Below are 25,644 nucleotides of genomic sequence, written 5' to 3' on the forward strand. Positions count from 1 at the left end.
AATGTACATACATGAAAATGGAACTAGGTAACAGGGTTGGGAGAAAGGGAGGAAGAGGATGATGGCAGGAGTGGCAATGCCCAAGAGCCACTTCACTCATAAACCGACAGGTTGAATTGAAAACCCTTTGTTCAATTGCTTAAAAATATTAGAAATTAGGCGAGCCCCCCACCACCAAATCAGAACACCTGGCAAACTCTAGGTCCATTAACCCCTCTGGCAGAGATCAGAGCTCGGTGTGCCTGTCCTGTTCCCTTAGTCATTGTACACCTCAGTTTGCCACGCACCCCACCCCTCCTGTCTTTCTGGAACTGCCAACTTCACGTCTGTTATTGATGACCTCAAGGGCTACCAATTCATTTTCTCCACCACTTAAAGAATTAAAGGGCAGGAAAGTGCTTCAAGAAGACAGGTCAAGAGAAGGAAAGGAAAGCAGTGAAATAGACTCCATGGAGAGTGTCTCAAAGATGGGGACCAGGGGAGTCCTCACCTAAAGCAGGGGCCCCTCACTGGGGATGTGTGGTGATTGCTTGATGGCTGTGTACATATCACCCAGGCTTTTTTCATTGGTTGACTGAAATTCCAAGGCATTATGGGAAGAAGCAGAAGCAGCACCATGACGGGTTACATGTTGTCTGCCACATTTTATATCCTTTTTTAATTTTTTTAAAAACCCCTGTCTACCTAACTTAAGGGGGCCTAACTGTCCCTCAACACCACCACAGGCCCTGTAGTGTCACAGTAAGAAAATAGTCTCACTCCCTTTTTTCCTCACTGAGGTCAGGTTTCCCTCCCAGAGTGATTATGGTATGTGGGAAATATAGGAGGAGAACATTCTCCATCCCGGTGACAGCAGTATGACTTCAAGGATGGGCCAAGATGCACACGTCGGAGACATTCTTCACCCCTCTCTTTCCTCATCCTCTAAATCGAATCCATCATCCAGTAGCTTGAAGAATCAACGCATACATTCCCCTATCTGGCTCTCACCACCGTGGTGTAAATCATTACCTCTTGTCTGGCCTTCTTCCACATGGGCCCCTCTACCCTTACCCATGGACTGGACTGTGCCCTTCCCAAATCCCCACATGGAAACTCTACCACCCCAACCAGGGCCTGCAAGGTCTGGGGTCATTTTGCTCCTCTTCTCTGGCTGAAGCCCACTTTCCACTTGATTCCGTACACCTGGTCACCAGTTCTGGCCTGCTAGGTCGGCCACACTTCCTCCACCCCTTGAATCGCTTTCGTCTTTCTAGTCTTCATTCAAGTGTCACAAATAGCCCGATGATTGGCCATCCAGGGCGCCGCGGGGCAGTGCCAGCTCTGTGTGGCATTCTCGGTGTTCTTACTCCTCCCCCAAGCGCTTGCAACAACCTGCCGTTATCTTTTGTTGGCTCCCTTGGATGTGGCCGGCTCCTTGGCCCCCAAATCCCACTCCAGGAGGGCAGCAGCGTCCTGTTCCTTGTAGCATTGGGTGCTGCCGGATACATTTGCCTTCCAAAAGCACCTCCTGAGGCCCAGGGAGATCAGGGGCCCCGTCTCACAACTGGCTTCCAAGGTCGCTGCACTCCTGGCACTCCCGGCGCGGCGTCTGGAAGCTCCAGGGACGGAGAGCTAGCTATTCTCTTCCCCCGGAGAGCTGCCGGAGAGTCCAGAAGCAACTTTTCCTGCCAGAGGAGGCTAACACTGCAGGATGGTGAAGAGCCGCGGAGGGGGCGTGGCCTCGCGGCGTGGCCTGTGGGGGCGTGGCCTCAGTGTCCTAGCCAATGGGAGGCCGCGGCGCGCGGGGCGTGGCCTGCGGGCGGTGGGGAGCCGCGGGAGGGGGCGTAGCCTGAGGGGCGTGGCCTCAGAGGCCGAGCCAATGGGAGGCCGCGGCGCGCGGGGGCCGCCGGGCGAGGCGTTTGGGCTCGGTGCCCGCCGAGGCTGAGAGCTGCAGCGCCCAGGCGCGTCCGCGGGTCCCGTGGCAGGTGCCCAGGCGCTGGCACCGGCACACACACACCCCCCCTCCCGGGCGAGGTAAGCCGCGCGCGCCGCCCCAGAAGCAGACTTTGTGGAGGTTTCTGGCAGTGGGGAGGCGCCGTGCCAAGCCAAGCTGCTGGTGAGTCCGGGCTCCGGGCTGCGCCTCCTGCAGCTCCGGCTGGGTGCCTGCGGGTGGGTTGCGGGCTCGCCGGGCGGGGGACGGCCCGGGAGCCTGACGTGGCCACTCTCCACCACGGGATTGCTGCTGTCAGGCTCTCCGGTCCCCGACCCTCCGTGTCCGGATCGGCGTGCGGGGTGGACTGCCCGTGGGCCACGGGAGCAGGGACGCGCTAGATCGCGGCTCCTGAGATGATCTCCACCCGGAGCTCGCGGGGAGCCCGGCACTCCGGCGGGCAGCCGGATCACTGCTGGGCAGGGGCTTCACAAGCTGCCCTGAGGCTGCCGAGTCTTCAAGGACCTGTCGCCACTGGGGCTGGGGGCTGCGGGTGGGTTGGGGGTAGGGGAAGTAAGGGTCAGATGTGTTGTGCGTGTTTTTTCCATGTTCAGCTTTCCCAGGGATCAGGAAGAAATGTCGGCGGGTTTCTGGGTAGGACAGGAGCAGGGATTCACACAGGGTACCGAACCCGGCGGTTATTTATGTAGTACTTATTTGGCTCCTGCTGAGAGCCCTGCACCGTCCTAAACCCTAGCGACAGGTAGACAGGTCCTGGGGGAGAGTCCCTGGAGGTAAGGGGAACCTTCAGAGGAGCCATTAGGGTGTAGGGAAAAGCCGAGGGGGGAAAAGCCGGGGGTGGAGTGGAGGACGAGGTGGGAGGCATTAGGGGGAAGGTGATCTTTGAGTGGAGACTTGGATGGAGGAGTAGGAAGGTTTGCTAGGATGACAACTGGTGTGTGTGTGTGTGTGTGTGTGTGTGTGTGTGTGTGTGTGTTGATGAATTAGCAAGAACTCTGGGTTGGTTTTGGTTGTGTGAAACTGAAGACTGTGTGTGTGTGTGTGTGTGTGTGTGTGTGTGTGTGTGTGTGCTGATGAGTTAGCAAGAACTCCGGGTTGGTTTTGGTTGTGTGAAATTGAAGACTGGAAAAAAGTCCCGTGTCCGGAGCTGGTCTTGTGGGTAGGTGTGCTACAGCATGACCAGCAGCCCTGGGACATTTAGAAGTTTGTTCTGGATCAAGGCTGGCATTAGCAAGCTGATAAGTAGGGAAAACTGGTCTTTAGGAGACTTGGCTGCAAATTCTGGGGCACCTTAAGGATACCTATCTGGGCAGAAGCCCTGCTCCTCAGCTTCCAGGCACGTATGCAGGCAGAGAGATGCCGCCCATATCATGCTCATTTCTGCAACTTGTGCCATCATTGGGACCTCTATCAGAGCCATTGAAGGAGGATAAAGGGTGTGCCCTTCCTTTTTTTTTTTTTCTCTTTTTTTTTCTCATGTCCTGGCCTTCTGTGTGGCCTCCTTGCTTCCCTGAGCTCCTCTTTCTGCCTCTCAGTGCCCGTTGTCTGCTGATGGCAAGGCTCTGCAGATTGATAGAGCAGAGAGAACACGGGCTCACTGGAAGCCAGAACAGAGAGCCACTTAAGCTGGATGGCTTGCGGATGGGATCGGTCTTCCAAACTTGTATTTCCCGAATTAAAAGGAAATCATGATATTTATCCGCCATCGGTAGGATTCCCTGGGAAAAGATCAGAGGTTCTGAGATTTGTGTGCAGGCGGATTATTGAGAGGTTGTCTTACTCCTCAAGGGGGTATGCAGCCGGGGAAGTAGGACTGGACATAGGGTGGGAGAGGACCCATAAGGGGTCTCAGTGCATTATTGAAACAGGGGCCCAGGCCTTTCAAGCATCATCTTGACCAGCCAGAGCATGCAGACTGCCCCCAGGAAGGGGGTATAACTTGGAGCCTCTTCAGCAGGACAGCCAGTGGTCTCAGCGGCGGGATGTAGAGGTGGTAACAACGTGTCTTGGTAGTGGAAGGGTGGGAGCGTGGGCCTACTACCGCATAGCATGGCTTGATGAAGTAAGTGCGATCTTCATTCTGTGTTTGGTGAATAACAAACAATGAGAAAGTTCATTTCTCTCCCCTTTTCATTTCCTGACTGAGTCTGAAAATGAATTTTGAAGCTTGAGTACACTTAGGTTTTGTGAGTAACTAATACCCCCACCACCAACAGCAACAATAATGTAATAATAAAGCAACCTCAGTGACTGGGGTTCCCATTGCTCAGCGTGTGATATGTGTGGACGTCCTCTCCTCCTTTTCTGGTAACACTGAGTTCCTTTTATTCTCATTTTACAATCAACTCCATCTTTTCCCAAACTCAATAAAGCCAATGTCCCTTTGTCATAAAGTAATGACAATAACCATCAGCCACACTCTATGATTTGATACACCTTAGGAAATGCTTTGATTGATGGATTGGTTCATTCATTTATTTGTCCACTTACTAATTCAATCAGTCTGTGCCTGATTATCTCCCAAGCAGTAAGAGCTCTTTTAGGTATGGGGATACAGTTACCAAGCTGTGAGGAAAGGGGAGAGATTCAATTATACTTTGATTCTTCAAAAGACTATGTTAGAGTGTGGAACACTGCGCTGAATACCCAGGATGTGGTAGAGGATAATAAACCCTTTGTCCACATAATTCTTCATGCCCTTCAGGCTGAACATAGCCCTCTAGGAAAGGTGTTTGGACCATCGCGTGTGAAGCGGATCCCCCACCCATGTTCATTCTTCCTTCGCAGGGCTTGCTATTTGTCCTCTTCCCTGTTGTTTGTTGGCCCTCTCCACTAGACTGCAGGCCTTCAAGGGTGCAAAATTGCTTTATCTCAAAAGCAAAGTTTAACATACATTTCTTTCTAAGGTGGTTGTTGCTTTTAAATTGTTGTGCTGGGGCTGGAACTCAGGGCCTCACAAAGGCTAGGCAAGTGCCTACCAATGAGCTTTACCCCTAGCCCACCATGTATTTCTTGAATGAGTACAATCTGTAAAAGGGTGGATCTGTCCCACAGGGTACCAGGGAAGGTCACTCAGAGAAATGATTTTTATACTGAGACATGAGGGATGAGAAATATCCAGCAATAGCCAGATCAGGAGGCAAAAAGAACAACTTGTTGAGAAAGGGAGGGGTAGGGAAATGGAGTCTGCGATGACAGCATAATGGGAAAGCCAAGTGGAGCAGCCTGGGATGGGTTTGAAATCAATGAGCCTTAGAGGCACAGTGGCATCATTGAAGGACTTTACCCCTTGCAAGGACCTGCAGTAATGGTATCTATTTGTGTGCTTTCTGTCATGCCTCTAGGAGACAGTATCCAAGGAGAAAGGGGCTTAGCAAGTATTGTTTAAATGAATGAATGATCTAGTTTCTGTGTGAAAGGGATCCCATGGGCTACAAGGTAAGATTGGAGAGAGGAACGGATGGGATCTTATCACCAACTAGAATCGAGGTGGGAGAGATATGTGTGTCTGGCTCAGCAGATGGACGTGGTGTTGGAGGAGAGCAGAAGAATTTAAACTGTATTTGGGATGCAAAACTGACAGGAGTTGGTGGTCACCTAGACTGGGGGAATATAGGAAAGAGAACGATCAAAGATGATGGATGAGCCTAACAAGTGAATATTGTGCAGATGATAGAGGCCCATCAGTAGGGGAGTGGATAAACAATATTCTGTATATATCCAAGGGGGTATTACTCAGCCATAAACAGGAATATGGTACAGAAAACATGCTACAGAATGAACAAACCCTAAAAGCACCACGTGAACATAAACGTAAAAGAAGCTTCTTACACCTAAGAAAGAAGTTACTTACATGTAACGAACATGTAAGCAAAAGGATGAGATATTGCATGGTGACTTTTACACGAAATACCCAGAGATGAAAATCCACAGCCACAGGAAGTAGATGGATGTTTGCCACAGGCTGAGGGAGGGGGGAAACCAGGAGTGACTGCTTGATGCTGGGTGGTTTTCTTTGCGGGGGGGGGGGAGACTAAATAGAGGTGGTGGTTGAATACTTTCTGAGGGTACTAGATGACACTGAACTGTACACTTAATAATTACCCTTGTGTTTTGTCTTTTCTTTTCTTTTTTTTTTTGGTAATGGGGATCGAACCCAGGACGTTGCACTTGCTAGGCAAGCGCTTTGCCACTGAGCTATGTCCCAGCCCTACCCTTGTGTTTTATACGTTTGCTGCAATTGAAAAAAAGAAAAAGATTGGGTGAATGCAAGCACCCTTTCCATAATGGAGGAGAGTGGGCGAGGAGGAGGTTAGGTGCAGGAGAAGACTCAATCTTGAGCTTCCCACAAAATGCCCGTGGGGGGTGGGGTGGTATGCGTTGGCTGAATTTGGAGACTAGGAGGCCAATGTGAGCTCGAGTTATACACATACCAAGATATCACTCGATAAGACAGATGAGTTCTAGGGACAGAGGGTGGAGAGGAGAGAATCCGGGCTGAGAGGGTGCTGTGGTTGATTCTCCTAAGTACCCTGTGAAAGTGTTGTCCTCATTTCTAGATGAGGACAACACCAAGGGTTTCTCCCCGCCAATGACTGTGACCAAGTTCTGACACACAGTTTATGTGGGGCTCCAGCTTTCCAGGCTTGCATTTCCCACAGGAGCATGAAGCCATCTGGAACTGCCACACACACCCCTGCCCCTCCCACGCCTCCTTCTTTCAGTCGTGACAGAGCATTATTCACAGGTGGCAGCAGGTGCACTGGGGATTGTATTGGGGGCACAGGCTGATGTGGGTCCACGCTTGTGAAGTTCACCCAGTGAACAGGCCAGTGTAGCTGCAGATAGAGCGACCCTCAGAAGTGCAGCCCGGGTCCCCTGCGCCAGCTTTGGAGGTGGGAGAGACTTGGAGATAAAGTAATGGCCACGATGAGATTTGTAGCAGAAGCAAAGCAATGAACCAAAGGAATGAACCTGAGAGGGAGACTAATTCCCCAAAGGGTTAACACCTGCACGGACATAGCCCATGCCATCCCTCCCTCGTTCTTCACAGGTGAGGGGCATTTTCTAGTCCAGCAAGAACATTTTTGTCTGTTTTGTAATCTTGAAGGCAACGTGTAAGCATAGGACTAGATTTCACCTCAAATAGGAGCAAATTAGGGAGCATAGAGCCTGCCCTGACATAAGGCTTTTGGAACCTTTTTATACTTAAGAAATGGGACACATAAGGGTTGGTGGAAATAAAAGATGATATAGTAAAATGCTGGGCATATTGCAAATGTTCAAGGGGAAAATGTGATCTCTGTTTTTTTTTTAGAGAATGAGTTTCTGAGTCAAGTGGCTCTTCATGCTCTGCACACTGTGTAAAATAAATGCTCCCTCTGGAGGTCCTGATTTTCGTGGTTTGAGGTGGAGGGTAGCCATCTCTACACTTAGGAAGCACCTGGGGGGTGATTCTGGCAAGCCACATTCAGGAACCATTCATTTAGACCAAATATTTGCAACTATGTTGAGCAAGAAGGGGTTAAGCACCTAAAAGCAGGATTTTTTGCCTTCTAGGAATTGTTAACCAATGAGCGTGCTTATTGATGATGTAATGTTTTGGGCTGGCACTCCATTGGTTAAGTGTATTGTTTCTCTCGCTTTTCTCTATGTGGAGAGCCAGAGCTGGTGCATAGGGGTTAAAATATCTGTGGCAGTAGATCTCTCTCTCTCTCTTTCTCTCTCTCTTTTCTCTAGGAGTAAGAGTGTATATAGCAGGGCCCAGAAGACTGTGATCCTTCTCCTTCCAGCAAATAGTTACACTCCTTACCTCCTCCCAACAGAACACAGGTCCCTGTAGTACTACAGAGAGCAGGGAGGGAGGAGGAGGAAGAGGTGGTGGTGGTGGTGGTGCTGGTGGTGGAGGAGGAGGAGAAGGAGGAGGAGGAGGATCCTTTAGAGAAAGGAAAGCCCATTCAAAGTCCAGGCTGCAGTCTCTCCTTACCACCAGGCATGGGCACAGCCCTTGTCCCGCTGATGAATTGCTAAACCGCCACCTGCTTCTGAGCATTGTTCAACCTGGTGGAATCCCTCAGAATCAGGAGGTGAGCCCAAGGGGCTGGGAAAGGGAGTGGGCCTGGCGGGGAGAAGCCTTGGGGCAGTGGGAGGAAACAGCCCTAGGATGAAGATGAGGTACAGCCTTAATCTAACGGCGGCCACTGGCTTACAGTGTGTGTTTGAGCCAGCCAGTCTCCCTCTCTGGGCCTGCTTGCTGAAGTGCACAGGGAGAGAGACCTGGATTAGAGCCTTGGGACCCACAGAGGTCTGGCAGCCCCTGGCTGGGGAGTGTACCAGTCAGGAGCTGTGGACAAGCCTGCTCTTGGTGTGGCTTTGTGTCACATGTCCCCTGAGGATAAATACTGTCCTTGGGAAATGGGGGCCGGATGGAGCTGGTCAGCAGGTCCCTGTTCTACTAGAGTACTAGCTGGGTCTGCAGCCTGGAAGCCAAGCTCCTCCTCATTTTTTCTGGGCTCTCTCTTCAGTGCTCTCTCTCTCTCTCTCAGCTGGGTGGGATTGGCAGGCTTTGGGATTCTCCCAAATTCCTGAGCCATCTCAGGGATTTTTTTGACCATGTTGTGTGGTATAGGGGAACCTTTGAATCCCTGACACTTCCCCTGTCAGTGTGCCTTAATGAATTTGGGGAGTCTCCTGGGTGTCCCAGGCTGGGGCTCTGAGAGGGAAAGGAGAATAATTATCCTTGTATTATGGGCAGTGCAGTTGGGATGGTTTTCTTGCTTGTATGTAATGGGATATGGATTACATTGCTCTGCTTGAAACTTCTCACTTTGTCTAGAAACAATCCCATTGCAAGTCTGTCTGCCTTAAGGTATACATTGCTGGGAGAATGGGGGCAAGAAACCTTGACCTTCATTTCACTGGTAAATCAAGACATCCATGAATCCCACAGACATACTATGATACTACCTCTATCAGCAGCCGCTCCAAAAATAAATAGATTAAAATGTGCTACTGCTATTTTTGAAATGTGGGGATTCTCAGTTTGGAGAGAGAGAGAGAAAGAGAGAGAGAGTAGAGCCTATGAGCTGTTCCCTTGGTGTCTTGTGTAGTCCTTATTGTCCTTTGCCCTGTGTTCTAAGCCAGGCTTTCTGATGAAGAACATGTGGGTCTTTGATCAAGTCTCTGAGCTTTTCTGATCTCCATTCCCTTGTTTGTAAATCACACAGGGAAGAAGGCATTGGAGTAGCTGATATTGGGACTACTCCACCTCTAGCTGCCAGTGTTTGGTGTAGCCAAAAGTGTTTCAAAGCTGTCTATGAATTGAGTTCGGTGGGTCAGGAATGTTTGAATAAAGAGATATAGAGCTTTGTGTCTTCTGGGTGATGAGTGCTATATATATATATACATATATATCACTATATGTATATATGTATATATATAGTCTGTGTGTGTGTGTGCGCGCGCGCACGTGCGCGTATGCGCCCACGCACATGCTGGTTCTTGGAGCTTGAACTCAGGCTGGGCACTTTCCCTAACCCGTTTTGCTCAAGGCTAGTTAGTGCTCTATCACTTGAGCCACTGCTCCACCTCTGGCTGTTTTGGTGATTAATTGGAGCGAAGAGTCTCACAAACAATCCTGCCTGGGATGGCTTCAAACCATGATCCTCTGCTCTCAGTCTTCCGAGTAGCTAGGATGACAGCCATGAGCCAAGGGCACTCTGGGAGGAGGTGAAAGGAACTCCATTCTACAGAGGTGAAGGTCAAGACTGATGGAGGCTGAGTGGCTTGTCCCAGGTCATCTGCTATGCAAATGCTGAGTGTGGTGTTGCAGTGTGCAGGTGCTGCAGCACGTGGCCGGATGACGGTGGGGCTGGACTCCTTGCCTGCCTTTGTTTTCTTGCATGCTCTTTGTTGTAGAAACCCTACACTGATCTTGGGCTGGGATGTAGCTCAGTGGCAAAGCGCTTGCTTAGCAAGTGCAACGTCCTGGGTTCGATCCCCAGTACCAAAAAATAAAATAAAAAAAAGAAGACAAATCCTATACTGATCTTAAGATAGGCCAGACTAGCCAGATTGTTGTGGATTGTCTGATTTACTGTTGGAAGAAAATCGGGGCACGCTGAATCTGGGAGGCTCTCCTTAGTTCCTTGGACTAGGCCACCAGGCCCTTCAGTGAATAGCTGAGAAGATACAGGTCCAGAGAAGCTAGGGGCTTTGTTCCATGCTCTTTGGCAAGTTGATGCATGGAAAGAAATGGAGATCAAGCCTCCTTGGGTTAGATGTCTGAGTTGTCTTCTTATTATTCGTGAGATCCTGTTTTTTTAAGCCTTCAGTGGAGACCTTGGAAATAAGCTCAGTTTCACTATTCTCCAGGTCCCTTTGTGTGGGGCCAAAAGGCTAGACTAGACCCTATGGAACACATCACCTGCACTTGGTGTGATGGAAGACAGAGAGGAGGCTGAGTAGTAGACCTGGTCATTTCTCTGAAGGAGGGTCAGGATGCAAGCTGTGTTTCATGGGGATGCTAGCTCTCAAATGGGACCTATTTCCCAATGGTGGCCTGAGGCCCTGCCCCCCTTTCCTCCACATACCCACCTGTTTTTGTGCCGGTTCCTATTGCTTCAACTGAGTGCTTTGTGATCTTGCTCACCTTTTTCACGCCCAGCTGGTGCTCTACCACTTGAGCCGTATCTCCAGTTCTGGCTGTTTTGCTGGTTAACTGGAGATAAGAGTCTCAAAGACTTGTATGACAAGGCTGGCTTTGAACTGGGATCCTCATATCTCAGCCTCCTGAGTAGTTAGGATTACAGGCGTGAGCCTCTGGCACCTGGCACGACCCTTTTCCTTTGTGCTGCTGTTAGACCCCTAGCCACCTGACATGTGGTTGCTTTCTCTTCTTTCTTGTGCTCTTTTTGTTGTTGGCTTTCCAACTAAGCTGCCTGTTTCCAAGATGTGGCTCCCAAAATGATGAAGTTAACTAGTTTCTTGAGTTGGCTAATGGGGTGGGAAGCTGTGTGTCAGTACCTTGGGTGAAAAGAGATAGATTTACCCAGAAATTAAATCCATCCAATAATTAATAAGAAGCACAGTGTAGATCCTTGACTCTATAGTCATTACATACTTTAAGAAAGTATCATCCTAATACTAGACTTCAGATATTCAAAAGATGATCACAGGAAAGAGTTGTTGTTATTATTATAGCACCAGAGGACTGGCAGCAGGAAGAAGATGCTGGGGCTGTTCAGAGGAGCCGAGTCCATCTTCCATGCCCTTATTATTGGAAATGGGCAGGAACTCTGGATATTTCTGCCCCACAGAGAAGTGGAACTTTGTAGTTTTTCATTTCCCTTCAGGAGCTAAGACTTCTTGACCATTTACTAAGCAGGAGTACATGAGAGAAAGCCAAGGTACACCAAGCCCCTGTCTTATTCATCCTTTAGATTCTAAAGCCATACTGTTGGATGAAAAATCAGGTTTAACCAAAAATAATTTGACCACTGAAAATGCATCATACAAAGCCTGGTGCGAGTGGTTCGTACTTGTAATCCTAGTTACTCAGGAGGCTGAGATCTAAGAAGCATAGTTTGTAGTCAGCCCAGGCAAGGAAGTCCATGAGACACTTATCTCCAGTTAAGAAATGGAGCAGTGGCTCAGGTGGCAGAGCACTAGCTTTGAGTGACAAAGTTAAAGGACAGCACTAAAGTCCTTAGTTTAAGCCCCTATACACACACACAAGCTAAATACATAGTTTGTGTCATGTATATGCACCATTGGTCAGCAATTGCAGTGCTTTCTATGCTAATCAGTGTGTAAAATACTGAAAACACTGGCCTGGATTAAAAAGAAGCAGAGAAAGGAAGCTGATATGCAGTGGTCTGAGTTCTCAAACTCTCTTGCCTTCCAGGTAACTGTCAAATCACTAAATGCAGGGGTCAGAGGTAGAGAAGGAGCTCATACTTACGTGCAGGGTCTATGCTATTGTGTTGGCATAAACAGCTCTAATAGCTTCATAAATGTAACCATGTTTGTAATGACAATGCAACACTGTCATTCAGTGCTAATGATAATGCTGATAGTATATGTGGACACTTCCAGCCCAGGAACTGTTACAGAGAGTAGATGTTCCATAAATGCAAGCTCAGTGATCGGCATCCTACTTTATGAGACTTGTCTATGCCAATGTCTTTGGGAAGTTTTAGTGAAGAGTGTGGCTACCTGTCCAAGTTAGCTCTTCCTCTTTCAGGTTAGCACCTTTTGTCCAGTCCCTCAGGTCCATGTGATATTCTTCTTGTGCCCCTAAATATTGTCTGAGTAACCTAGTGTGGAAACAGAAGGAAGTTGAAGTCAAAACACCAGGCCTGACCTATCTTTGTGTGACACTGAGTTTGTTACTTATGCTCTCTGGGTTCAGATGTTTTGGGGGTTTTTTTGTGGCTTGTGAAAATGGAACTCACAGGACCTGCCCTCAAGGATACATAGCATGAGAGGGTTCATTGAGATTCTGTAGAGATGGCCCAGAACCTTCAGAATTGGTGCTCACAAACGCCAGTGTGTTTATTCTCTTTGAAAAAGTATTGAAGGGAGTTTCCCTCCCCAAGTCAGTCAGTCTGTCTGTCTTTCTCTCTCTCCAGCCTCACCTCTTACTTCTGTGCTCACAGTAGTAGCACTTCAAGGCAGGTTTGTATGAGTGTTCAGGAACCCTGGTGTGATCTCACTGTAAGAAGCGTCTGCTGCCAGCCTCCTCCCCTCCCACCTCAGCCTCCTGCCACTTACCTAACCAAGCCCCAGAAGAATGTGCTTGGCGAGGAGATGTTGGACTGAAAGTCGGTTTTCAAACATCACATCACTGACTGAGCTGAATATTCTAGGATGAGACTGCTCTCCTCAAGGGCTGAGTGGGTAGGTGATTTGAAGGGTGATTCAAAGAGCTATTGGAGCCAGAGTCTAACTTCAACTGGCAAAGCATTGGGAAGTATATCACTGAATGTTCATCTCTGGTTTATTTATTCTCCTATTCAGCTCCTATTTGTGGAGTACTCCCCTCTGATAAGAGGCTTTCTGGGGGTGAAGATCTATCAGTGAATACTACAGGCAAGGCCCCTACCTTCATGGACCTTATATTCTGATGGGGAAGGCAGAACATAGCCATGAGACAACACGATGTGATGTACCTTAGTATTGTGTGCATGAAGAAACAGGAAATGGAACAAAGGCACAAGAAGGTGCTATTAAGGAAGAGCCAGTTATGGAATCTCTCTGAGGGGAAACAAAGCCATGGATTATGGCAGTAGGTTTTGGAAATAACCCTAGGAAGGAGCTCCAAGCAAAAGGAATAGAAATGGCACATCAAGCTGGGTGCCAGTGGCTCACGCTGGTAATCCTGACTACTCAGGAGGCTGAGATCTGAGGATTGCAGTTCAAAGCCAGCCCAGGCAGAAAAGTCCCCATGAGATGCTTGTCTCCAATTAACTACTCACAAACCAGAAGTAGTGCTGTGGCTCCAAGTGGTAGAGCACCAGCCTTGAGCAAAAGAACTCAAGGACAGCACCCAGGCCCTGGGTTCAAGCCTCATGACCAACACACACACACACACACACACACACACACACACACACACACACACACAAATGGAGTATCAGGACAGGTAGAGAGGCAGGGCAAGGAAGATCAAGAGGGGAATGGTCTGAGGGGATCTAAAGCCAGATCCGCTCAAGACACAAATGCTGTAGAGGGGAGTTGGGATTCCATGTTAAGGTGAGATTTTTGAGCGAGGACTGACGTTCTTTTTCTGAATGTCTCTTGATATGTAGCCCAGGCTGGCCTTGAACTTATGCTCCTCCAGCTTCAGCTTCCAGAGGGCTCATATTGCCGGTATGCAGTACCACGCCCTGCTGACTTATTCTTGAACTGGTTTTATTTTGCTTCATGGTTGGAAGGTCAAAGTGACTTTGTTCCTGTGTACAATTCTATGGCTTTACCACATGGACAGGCCCATACAAAGGCAAATGATGAGATGCATGTCCCTTGTTTCCTGAGGAAGAACTGACTGAAAGGCTTTGTTTCTTTTGGTAAGGTTTAGAGAGTGGTACTGGAGTCCATGGGCCTAAACCCTTTCCCATTCTTTAAGGCATCCATCCTCAGGCCGTGTATTATAGTCAGGATAGAGGCAGGGAGAAGGCCCTGGCCAGGGTGCCATAGAGGCATTGAGACCCCAGAGCGGGGATCTGCCGAGTGGAGTTCCAGGCACTTGGGGTGGGGAGTCAGGAGAAGCCCCAGAACGTGCATCTACCTTGGAACCAAGGAGTTTGCAGAGCATTGCCTTAGCCAATGCTGTAAGGAGGCAGTGTTCAGTTCCCACTCGCGTCCTGGTTAAGTCCTTGATGGACTCTTCTGCAGATCCTCTTCTACTAAGCCTTTTGGCTCCACAGCTGGCAGAGGCCATGAGGCCGGCAGCTTTGTAGCAGGTACACTTGCTTAGTGTGTTGCAACTCAGCAGCAGACAAAGCCTGCCGGTGTTGTAACTCTGTTACCAACGCTGCTGTGGCCCCCTCAAATGAAGTCTAGGACAGCAGGAGCTGAGTATAAAGAACTTCAGTGAGGAGAGAAGTATCTAGCTCAAAGGCTGCTGCTACCTCTGCATCTATGGCCCTGCCATATATACATCCTCTCTTCTTCAGGTACGGTCTCTGAGTCTCTGTCTTTTCTCTGTGGCTGAGTCTAAGGATTCTTATACCCTGGGCTGTGCTCTGATTGGTTGCCCCTATTCTAACTAGGAGCATTGTAAAGTAACTCTCCATTGGTTGGATTAGGTTCCCCTGCCAACCTTTTCCCCCAGCATTGTGGAAAGGTTGTGCCAACTAGAAGTGGGTGGACAGAGGTAAGATGCTCAGAAACAATGTCTGTCTCCCACTGGTTTGGGCCTGTTAGGCCAAACTGCTGCCTGGGGACCTGGATTCCTATGTAATTTACTCTTTCGCTGTGATTAATAAAACAGCAAGGATAACTGACGGTGAAAGAGGGTGGGTGCCCAAAGTCCTGCCTGCCAGCTCTCCTTGCACAGTTTGCCCAGCGAGTGCTCCCCAGGGGCCAAGGAGGAAGCCGCCAGGCAGCTGGGTCCCCTCAGCCCCACGCAGAGCCCTGCCTCGCCCGCCAGGGACAGCGCCTGGATTGCAAAGCTCTGCTCCTGTCCGCCTGTCACAGGCCATCAGCTACGAGTATCATTGCGCCTGGCCTCAGGAGGCCATGCGGCCACTTGGCCGAAGCTCAGCCCCTCTCAGGGCTTTGGGGTGGGGGTTGGGGGGGGGCGGAGAATGCGTCATGCTGTCTTCATGTGAGGCATTTTCTTCCTCTTTGGCTTTTTCCATTTCTTTATGTATTGTGTTGTTGCCACTGTAGTTTTCCTTCTTTCCTTTCCTTTCCTTCCCTTCTTCCTCCTTCTCTGTCTCCCTCCCTCCCCTTCCGTCCTTCCTTCCTTTTCATGTCTGTGTGTCTGTGTGTGTGTGTGCTGGTACTAGGGCCTGATTTCAGGCCTGGGCACTATCCCTTACCTTTTACCCTCAAGGCAAGTGCTGTATCACTTGAGTCACGCCACCCCCCCCCCCCCAACACACCCTTGCAGCTTTTGCTGGTTAATTGGAAATAAGAGTCTCACACACCTTCCTGCTTAGGCTGGCTTTGAACTGTGATCCTCAGCTCCTGAGTAGCTAGGATTATAGGTATAAACGCCGGTGCCTGGCTCTCATTTTATCTCCTTCTTTCCTGCCTTTCTTCTATGCATTCATCTTCAGGACTGATCTGTCAGGTATTTTCTCAGCCCCCTGTCAGAGCTGGAGGTGTACATAGCCCCTTCCCTTCCCTCTCTTTTTATGCTACTGGGGATTGAACTCAAGGCTTTGTGTGTGCTAGGTAGGTGTTCTACCACCAGAGTCATGCCTCTGGCCCCTCATTTGCCTTGATTACTTTTGAGTAGAGTCTGGCTGGCCTGGACTACTATGCTCTTATTGTGCTCCTCCAAATTTCTGTGCCAAGCCATTATGCTTCCCCCATGGCTGGGATGACACTTTGGCCAATGACTAAATTAGATAAAGTCTCAAGAAATTTTTATGCCTAAGCTAGCTTGACCTTCAATCCCCTGGTCACTGCCTACAAAGTAGCCAAGACCACAGGCTTGAGCCACTGTGCCCTATCCTTCTCTGCCTATTTTGAGAGAGCTTGGTTTTTGTGGAAGGAAGGGGGAGGAGAAATAAGCAAATGGTGACCAAACTGGTTGAGCTCTGAGGTGGCTTCTTTGCTGTTGCCTGGGGCTGGTGACCGAATCTTGCTGAGCTTTCAGTGATCAGGATGCAACTTGGATAATAGAACCTCCTTTCGAGGATGGCAAGATGCACAGGAGACTGCAGGAGCTGTGCTTAGCCGAGTGTCTGGTATGTTGTAAGAATCCAATAAATGTCATTATTAATATCGTCAGATAAGTTTTACTAGAAGTTGGCATAGAGAAAGGCAGAACCATAAGCCACTTTGCTGCGACTGGTTATTGCTCATGAGAGTGAGAATAAAGATTCACATCTGAGTTTTTCAGAGTCAGCCTGCCACTTACAGATGGCAGAAGAAGCCTTGGCAGCGGGGCGGGGGGGGGGTGTGCCTTTAAAGGGGTGACTTGCAGGAAAGGCGGTACAGTAGTGAGGGGGAAGTACTCAGAGTGAGCGGCTGAACCATCTGTGTCTACTGAGCTGGTTGCTCTACTTTTCTGGGGCTCCATGTGTAGAGCAGATGTCACAAATGAAGAGTTACTAGCCAGGGCTTGGTGGCTCCCAACTGTAATTCTAGCTACTCAGAAGGCGGAGATCTGAAAAGCACGACTTTTATTTCCAATTAACTACCAAAAAGCCAGAAGCAGAGGTGTGGGTCAAGTGGTAGTGTGCCAGCCTTGAGTGAAAAAGCTGAAGGACAGCACCCAGGTCCTGAGTTCAAGCCCCAGTACTAGCACACGTGCACGCACATGCACGCACACGCACGTGCACACCCACCCACTCTAAAATCCCAAACAAAGTGGGATATTCTGGTCCCCTACAACTGTTAAGATAGATGAGTTAAATATATGAACAAAACTTGAAATGGACCCTAGGGAACATATATAAACAGCCACTGTTGTTATTATTACTGCTAATTTCTTTCTTTCTTTTTTTTTTGTCAGTTGTGGGGCTTGAACTCTGGGCCTGGGCACTGTCCCGGAGCTCCTCAGCTCAAGGCTGGCGCTCTACCTCTTGAGCCACAGCGCCACTTCCAGTTTGCTGGTGGCTAACTGGAGATAAGAGTCTCATGGACTTTCCTGCCTGGGCTGGCTTTGAACTGCGATCCTCAGATCTCCGCCTCCTGAGTAGCTAGGATGACAGGTGTGAGCCACCCGTGCCTGGCTATTATTGCAATTTTTTAAAATTATTATTACCATTTAAAAAATTGTGCGGGGTGCACAGTGAGCCGGGTGGTAGCCACCCAGCTTCTCTTAGTAAAAATGTCCACACAAGCCTTACCCACGCTGCTCTCTGCAGTATGAAGGAAGGCTGCCAGCGTCCTCGCCTGCAGGGGGCAGTGTGTCCCCATGCTGCTGCTGCCCAGCCTGCTGGAATCTTCTGAGCCAGTGCCCAGTCTGAGGCTTTCCAAGGTGAAGGGCACTGTAGGTCTACCCTGCTGTCATCGCCCAGGGGCCTGTGGCCAGGCAGCAGCATATCAAAGTGCAGCGTCAGGAGAGGAGACAGGAGGGTACAGGGGCCGATCGTGGCAGGCCGGTCGGTGGAGGACGGCATCCTGGTGTAAACACGGAAGATGCTGAGACTGAATTTGACCCTGCCTGGTTATGGATATTCTGCCTGTTGGGAAGCCCCGAGGTCTCTGTTTCTTTAGCTGTGAAATGGGTTTCATAATAATATTGGCTTCCCAGGGCTGGGCCAAGAGGGAATGAGAAGGTACTTCTCAGGGACTCGGTACGTGAGCGTGCAGCTGGCTACACATAGAGTATAATTCTTTGGTTATTTAGGGGGAGAAAGTGCTTCTTGTCAGGATAAGGTGAACTGTGTGGCTAGCAAGTATGCGCTGATGTCCTGAGGATTTTGTATTTTAATTGAGGTGGCTTTGCTGGAGACATCTGGAGGCCTGTGTTCGGGGCCCTGGCCTTGTCTTTACTTGTCTGAGTGACTTGGGACAAGTCGGTTCTCTAGTCTCTATTGAGGATCCCTGTTTCTATCCATTTCCTATTACTGTAACAGAATGCCTCACCCTGGGTAATTTCTAAAGGAAGGAGTTTGCTCGGCTCAAGGCACAGAAATTCAAGATCAGGCAGCTGCATCTGACAAGGGCTTCTTGCTCCATCATAACAAGGTGAATGTTGCCGTGCACTGGTGGCTCATGCCTGTAATCCCAGGAGTCTGATATCTGAGGATTGCAGTTCGAGGCTAGCCCAGGCAGGCAAGTATGTATGACTCTTACTGCCAGTGAACCACCAGAAAACCAGAAGTGGTGTTGTGGCACAAAGTGGTAGAGCACTAGCCTTGAACAAAAAAAAGAGCTCAGCGACAGTGCCTAGACCCTGAATTTAAGCCCCATGACCACCACCACAAACCCCACCACCCACAAACAATAACAAAAAGGCAAATATTATCATATGGTGGGAGTAGAGGCAGGAAATGGTGAGCAAGTACATGCAGAAGAGACAGAGCACAAAGTATAACCTTGCTTTAAAAATGGTTACTATTCTTATAAAGTTGATGTATAGAGGAGTTACAGTTACATAAATAATCTTGCTTTATAGCAACCTGCTCCAGCTTGTAGTAAGGGATCCAGTTCTATGAGAGCAAGTGCTCGATCACTCTGAGGGATGCCATTAATCTGTGCACGTAGACTCCACACCCCCAATGATGTAAACACCTTCCATTAGGATCCACCTCCCAAGGCTGCTATCCTGAGAAATTTGTCCTGGCCAGGAGCTTTGATGGGAGTCAACCATATATATGTACACAGGCAACGGCCCCTCCCCACCAGGCAAGCAGAGTCACAGAGCAGAAGTGCCACGGGACGCAAGTGCCACCTGTGTCGCACAGGTGCCTCCTCCCAGACCCCACCCCACCCTGGGAAACTGGTTCTATCTCGACAAGGCCCAGGACTTCCTGTAGTCCCTGACTTCTGCCTGGTACCTGCTGTGTGCAGAATGTCTGTGTCAGGTCCTGGATTAGGCAGTGGGAATGGAGGCGTCAGCTCTTCCCTGGGGGGAATCGGACAGGACATAAAGCCACCACTGGTTAAGGGAGGAGATGCCACAGGCTAGTGGAAGAAACGCTCAGTCGTCGGCAGTGGGCCTTGAGTAGTAGTCAGAGAAGCAAGGGAAGGACAGCAAATGCGAAGGCCCAAAGGTGGGCAGGGGCTGGGGGTGTAGAATGCTAGAAGTGAGCTTGACTTGTTGGAGAAGGAAGGCAAGTTCAGTGTGGAAAATGAGAGGGAAGCTTGCATGTGAAAACAGCTCGAATTGAACCCGGAATACGGCAGAGAGGTTGGCCGCCCTTAGAAGAGGGAGCAGAAGGGTCAGGTCAGGAGGCAGGAGGAGAGTTGTGTCTGTCCAGGGAGGAGGTGGCGGTCGCTAGGACGCTGGCTGGAACGGTGGACTGCAGAGAGTGTGGGCAGACGACGATTCAGGGCCATCTGCATCTGACGGGGGTGGGGGCGGCTGGAGGGGCGAGCAGGGACTCGGGGGAAGAACCCCACCTTTCAGCTTGAGTGACTGAGTGGGCGCACGATGGAGGTGGTGAGCATGGAGCCTGAGCAAGGTGTGGGAAACGGGTGGCAGGCCATCGGAGACAGGCTTGGGACATGACAAGTTGATACCCATGATTCATGCCTTCTCGCTAAATTCCTCATTAGAGCAGCACCTGGCCGCCAGCAGCCCTGCCAGGCGGCCATCTGCCCTGCTCTAGGCCGCCGGCAGCGGAAGGTGGCGGGACGGAGGGCAGAGTAGGCATGGCCTGATTCAGCAGGTGTATGGTCGTGAGCTTGCCTCCCCTCTGCCCTTCTTTATGTCTGTCTGTGTCCCCATCTTTCCAAAGGAGTATCTCCTTGTCTCTCTGTGTGTTTCTATGTCTGTGTGTCTGTTCTTCTCTGTCTCAGTCTCTTTCTGTGTGTATGTGTGTGTGTCTTTTTCATTGTCTCTCTTTTGCCAGTTTCTTCTTGCTCTCCCAGGTGACCAGTGTTTGCCTGTCATTTCAGTCCCTTCCATCGCATTGTCAGGCACCTTACAGACTCGAGTCAGCCCTTGGGAAGGTCGCTCTGTCTCCAGGCAGGAGGCCACTTGGTTTCTTACCTAATGAGAAGGAACCTCTCGTGTCCGGTTCCTAGATCTGGGCAGTGTGGGCCTCCCCTCGTGGACTCTAGGCGCTGCCTTCTCCAATTCAACAGGTTCAAGCAAGGACAGTCTCTGTAGCCGACCTGGCACTGTGGTGCTCAAAGCCATGCTGGAAACCTCTCCTCTGAAGCCACCGTGCACATTGCAGCAGGCAGCTCTTTCAGGCCTAATTGGTGGCTGGACCATAGTCACAGATGTCTTCCCAGTGAGCATGGATCCCAAAAGCCAGCTGGGGAAGGTGTGAGGATGTAGAGAAGGGTGTGCCTGAGGAGGGAACAGAGATGTGAGACGGTCGTAGAACTAAGGCATGGGGCTGAGGGCTCGAAGCCTCTCTGCAGACACTGAGCTCCGCTTGAGCACCTAAGAAGGGAGATCCTGAAGGGATCACCATGAGGTGATGGAAAATCCACCCGCTCTGATCTCGAGACCACCTGGGCTTGGATTGTAACGTTCTAAGCAGTGTTGCTTAGTGGTTAGGACCAGGGCCGCCTGAGCTAGGCTGGATTTGAATGACAGCTCTATCGCTTACTACTGGTGTAACTGTAGGCTTCCATTTTTGTGCCGGGGAGGAATAATAGCACCGCTACCTCAGGCTGGAAGAAGGTGGCTGGAGGCAGTGGCAGAGCTGGGCCTGACAACCAGGAGCACTGTATGTAGGCTGAGTGACCACGGCCAGTTACTCTATGGTCTCTGGGACTCCGTTTCCACAGGCTGTCAAATGGAGATGATGATGGGTTCCAGCATGCACCGGGGACTGTCAGAGCTGGGCCCCGTTGTTAGAAAAGACTCAGGAACTAGGAGCCAGTCCTGCGGCCATCTTCTTCTTCACTGTTGTCTTGTCATCATGTTTCTCGGCATACAAATGGTCCCCAATTTGTGGTCATGTAACTTGGTGATTCTTTGGACTTTACAGTGGCATGAACATGGTACGTACAATGAATTTGAACTTCAGTCTCTTCTGGGGCTAGTAATATACATGTGCTATGGTCTTTATTCCTGTGTGTGTGTGTGTGTGTGTGTGTGTGTGTGTGTCTTGAACTCAGGGCCAAGGCACTCTCATTTAGTTTTGTCAGTCAAGGCTAGCACTCTGCCGCTTCAGCCATGTCTCCACTTTGGTTTTTTTGCAGGTTAATTGCAAATGAGAATCTCAGACACTTTTCCATCCAGGCTGGCTTCAAACTGTGACACACATCCCCCCCCACCCAGATTTCAGCCTCCCCAGTAGCTAGGTTAGGTGAATTCAATGCATTCTCCACCTGCAGTCACTTCATTCAGTGTGGTGATGGGCCATGACCCCATCATGAGTTGCGAATCATCTGTGCTTCCCAGTGGGCTGTGCCCGGCTTTCCTACCTGCTTCCTTCCCTCCCTTTGCTCAGCCAGCACTGAGTCAGACAGGCTGGAGATGCTAAAAACCCAATACTGCCTTTCGCTGAGCAGCAGAGACCCGGATGCTTCCTGGGTCATGGCCTTCCTCCCCGCCAGGGGAAAGGCCAGCAGTATGGTCTCCTCTGGGGCTGGCCACACTGGCCTTCCACAGATGGCCTCTAGAAGCCTTGATGAGACCAGAAAAATCTGGAGACCCTTCCTATCTGTCTTCTCTGTGTGTGTGATATGAGAATTCCATCATGTCCCTGCTGACCAGGGCACGAGAGTCAGCATACTGGAGAGGAAGGGTGGAAACTACAGGCTGGGTATCGCTGGCCTCTTGTCTTGTGTGCTCACATCTGATTTGTATCATGGAAAGGCACCATTGTACAGTTAATTGTGCAGGTAACAAGGCAACATGGTACAGTTAACAAGGCAATGTGGTACAGTTAATAAAAAAAAAAATTCAGGCCTCAAGATGCAGATTCCACCACTTAACCTAATAGACAGACTTGGCCAGGTACTTCATCTCCCTTGTGCCTCACTTTCCACGTGTGTGTGTGTGTGTGTGTGTGTGTGTGTGTGTGTGTGTATCCTGGGGCTTGAACTCAGAGCCTGAATGCTGTCCCTTAGGTTGTTTTGCTCAAGGCTAATACTCTACCATGTGAGCCACAGCTCCATGTTCAGCCTTTTGCTAGTTAATTGGAGATGAGAGTCAGAGAGTTTCCTGCCCAGGCTAGCTTTCAATTTTGATCCTAAGGTCTCAGCCACCAGCACCCAGCTTCACACCTCTATTAATAAAGTCAGCGTCCTTGATTGTTGACACTGTCTGTAGTTGTTAGGGGGATCCAGTGAATCAGTGTTGAATGAAACTCACCTCGCTTGGCTGGGCTGTTGAGTTTCTGGTTGTGCAGTGGAATAGTTGGGTCTAGATCTTCTGAAGATGGCGAATATAGAAGGATTTTAGGCGCTGCCATATGTAGATGGGAGTTCTACTTCTCCCACCACCCCATGTGGCAGGCTGTGTGACCTCGAATAAGTGATTTAATTCCTCTTGGGTTTTGCTTTTATTTGTTTGAAGAAAATGATGAGAGCTACATGATTAATGCTAATTAACATCTGAGTTCAAAAACCCCGAGTGTTTAGCACTTTATTGGTCCTCAATCAATGAGAGCAATTAATTTGACATTGGAAACACTACCGAGTGGAGTCTTCGATTGAGGAAGAAATCGTCTCGATTCCCAAGACCCATTTCAGATTCAAAATTAGTTCCTGAAAAAAATTAAAAAGTTCTGCTTTCACAGAATAAGGAAAAGAAGGGAAGAAAGAGACGAGACGGAAGGCACAGAGGGATTGATTCCCTTTGTTTCTGATGACCTATAAACCTACCACAGAGGCTGGAGTTGGTGGTGTTCAGCCTGCATTTTCTGCATAGCCCAGAATGCCAGAGTAGGCTGGGTATCTCTGTTTGGGGAGACTGCCAGGCTCTTGTTGTCCAGTGTTAAATGTCCCTGCCGCGGTTCCCTGCGCCCAACATACTCTGTTCCCACAGGGAAAACCCAAACCTGGAACTTGGTGACTTCCTGTAGGAGAACTAAAAGGTGTTATGATGTGACCTTTGTTGAAGATGGAGAACAGCAGGAAGACAAGGGTGCTACTGTAGGATGTGGGCATTGTGGTCCATGACCAGGGCCACATAGGTGTGTCCGGATTCACATCTCCCGGGGATGTAGTGGCCAGGTTTATGTAATACCAAGCGCAACGGAGCAGAGCCTTCTCAGCCCTGATTCTAGAAGGCTGGGCCTGGATTTCCAGTCAGGCCAACCTGGCAGCCCCAGCTCTGGAAGGCTCAACCGTTCTCCCTGGGGGTGGAAAAATGGATCCTTCCGTGAGTCATAGGAACCCAAGTCAGGGAGGGATGGAGATTCAAGACAGAGATGGACACTGGCAGCTCATTGAAGTACTGGGAGCTGGTGAAATACAGAGTCCAACAGGCCAACGGAGAGAGAGAGGGGCTTTGGGTCATGGTCATCCGTTGGCTGCTCCAAGATTTCACTTGCTGGAGTTGTATGTGTGAAGAGCTGTCAGAGAGAGAATGAGAGACAGAGACTGACAGACTGGCTGATTGGCTGACTGATGGGCAGACCCTGCTGTGTTTAGGGAGTGTGGAGATGGATATGCTCTCGGGAGAGGATTCTGTCCGGACTCACCAACATCTATCTAGATGCGAGCACCTCTGACCTCTGTTGGAAATGACCAACTCTGGAAATGTGATACAATCTTTGTCAGCATAGACATGATGTATTGTACAGTAAGTCAACATGACTAAAACTCACCATGGGCTTTTTTTGTTTTGTTTTTCTGAAGGGCCTAGCAAGAGCAGAAATTACAGAGGGGCCTAAGACAGCCACTGAGCCCGGGCCCTTGGCACACCTCGGGCTTCCATGTTGATGTAGACATGGCTTTCGGGTGAAGTCTGGGTTAGTCAGAGGCAAGCTGGCACAATTGCCGGACAACCCCGGTTGCCCTGCCCGGTGCTCCCTGGAGGGCTCTATAAGTCCTATGAATAAACCAATCCTGTGCCTGTGGCTATTTGGTAGATAACCCAGTTATAGTCGCTTCATCCCCTTAGGAGAATCCATGTGGTGCTTGAATTCATTAAACGCAAGCGCTTATCTCTATGAGCTCTCATTCGGACTCTGTTTTGGCATTTCTTTATGTGAATATGTTCTGCATGGGGCGGCGATGGCAAATATCTGGAAGACTCCCACCGGTCTTTATTTCTTTTTTGTAGGAGACCCTCCCCTCACAAAACTTCCTGACACCCTTGGGTGTCCTCCCACAGGGGAGGGAAGGCTCGCTCACTTACACATTCCAGCTCTGCGCTGCCAGGCCCTCCTTGTCTGGTCACACACAGGGTCCCACGGGGGTGGGAAGGAGGATGTTGGCACAGGAGGGCAAGGCCTGCATGGGTGGGTCTGAGTTCCTGCAAGGCAGAGCACATGTGTGCATGTGTGTACACGTGTGTGTGTGTGTGTGTGCATGGTGCAAGTGTGTAGCACGGCGAGAATGGAGTGCCGTGCAGTACACAGGAGGCCCGGACGGTCTGTAATCTGAGTGGAGCTGGCTGCCGCCTTTACAAAGGCGTGCTTGACTGTGTTCCAGGAAGTTCAGCATCGCTTTGCGACTCCAGTGACACAGGCTGGAGCTCCCAGCCTCTCCAGAGACTCTTTGTCTTTGCTCATCAATATATTGATAAAGCCCAGACTGGGTTTCCTCATGCATTTTTTAAACCTTCTACCCAAACACTGGCTCTTTATGGAGGAGGGGGAGATGTTCTCTTAGCACGCACGGGGAAGGAGACGGCGTGAGGGAAAATGGATGAATGTAGTCATGGGCAGCAAGGAGTCACTGAAGCGTGAGGTCGGATAGTCTCTCAGTGTGGTCATTTGGGTTGGACTGAGGTTGACGTGTCAGGGCCTGGTCCTGACACCTAGCTGATTCCGTGGGTACTCAGATCAAGTAAGAGCTGCGTCCTTTAGAACAATTGCACATTTAGTCTTTGCAAAACAGGTGAAGTTAGTTGAACTTGGTGCCTGCTATATGTGGTGACTCCTGATCACTGTCACCCCTTATCATCGTTCTCCCCATCTCTCTCAAACCCACCCATGTCCTCAGACAACCACAACTAGTTATCAGCATCCCGAGTACTGTTCTGTGTACTCGGGACAAGTCAGTGAACAGATGAAACAGTGCTCTCATTTCCTTCTAGCTGGTGATGCAGGCAATGAACAAAAACAGGTAGAATAGGGAATTAGGGATCTCAAGTGCCAGATGGTGGCGCTGGAGGGGCGCGCCCGCTGGGAGGGTGACATTTGAGCAAGGGCCCCAGGGAGGGGAGAGCTGACACCAGCAGGTGTCCGGAAGAGCACTGGGAGCTTAATCACTGGAATTCATCA

At 49.9% G+C, this 25,644-nt stretch overlaps 1 protein-coding gene across 1 annotated transcript in view; it reads left to right on the forward strand.

Annotated features, from left to right (window-relative positions):
- Nucleotides 1–1,936: 1,936 nt before the first annotated feature.
- The window catches only part of Syn3 (synapsin III), a 370,475-nt gene continuing 346,767 nt past the window's right edge, over nucleotides 1,937–25,644 (forward strand). Inside the window, exon 1 of the mRNA XM_048356384.1 lies at nucleotides 1,937–2,016. The gene's annotated coding sequence lies outside the window, so the exon portion shown is untranslated. The remainder of the gene's footprint in view (nucleotides 2,017–25,644) is intronic.

Source organism: Perognathus longimembris, chromosome 1 (genome assembly GCF_023159225.1).
Source record: "Perognathus longimembris pacificus isolate PPM17 chromosome 1, ASM2315922v1, whole genome shotgun sequence".
In the NCBI taxonomy this organism is placed as follows: domain Eukaryota; kingdom Metazoa; phylum Chordata; class Mammalia; order Rodentia; family Heteromyidae; genus Perognathus; species Perognathus longimembris.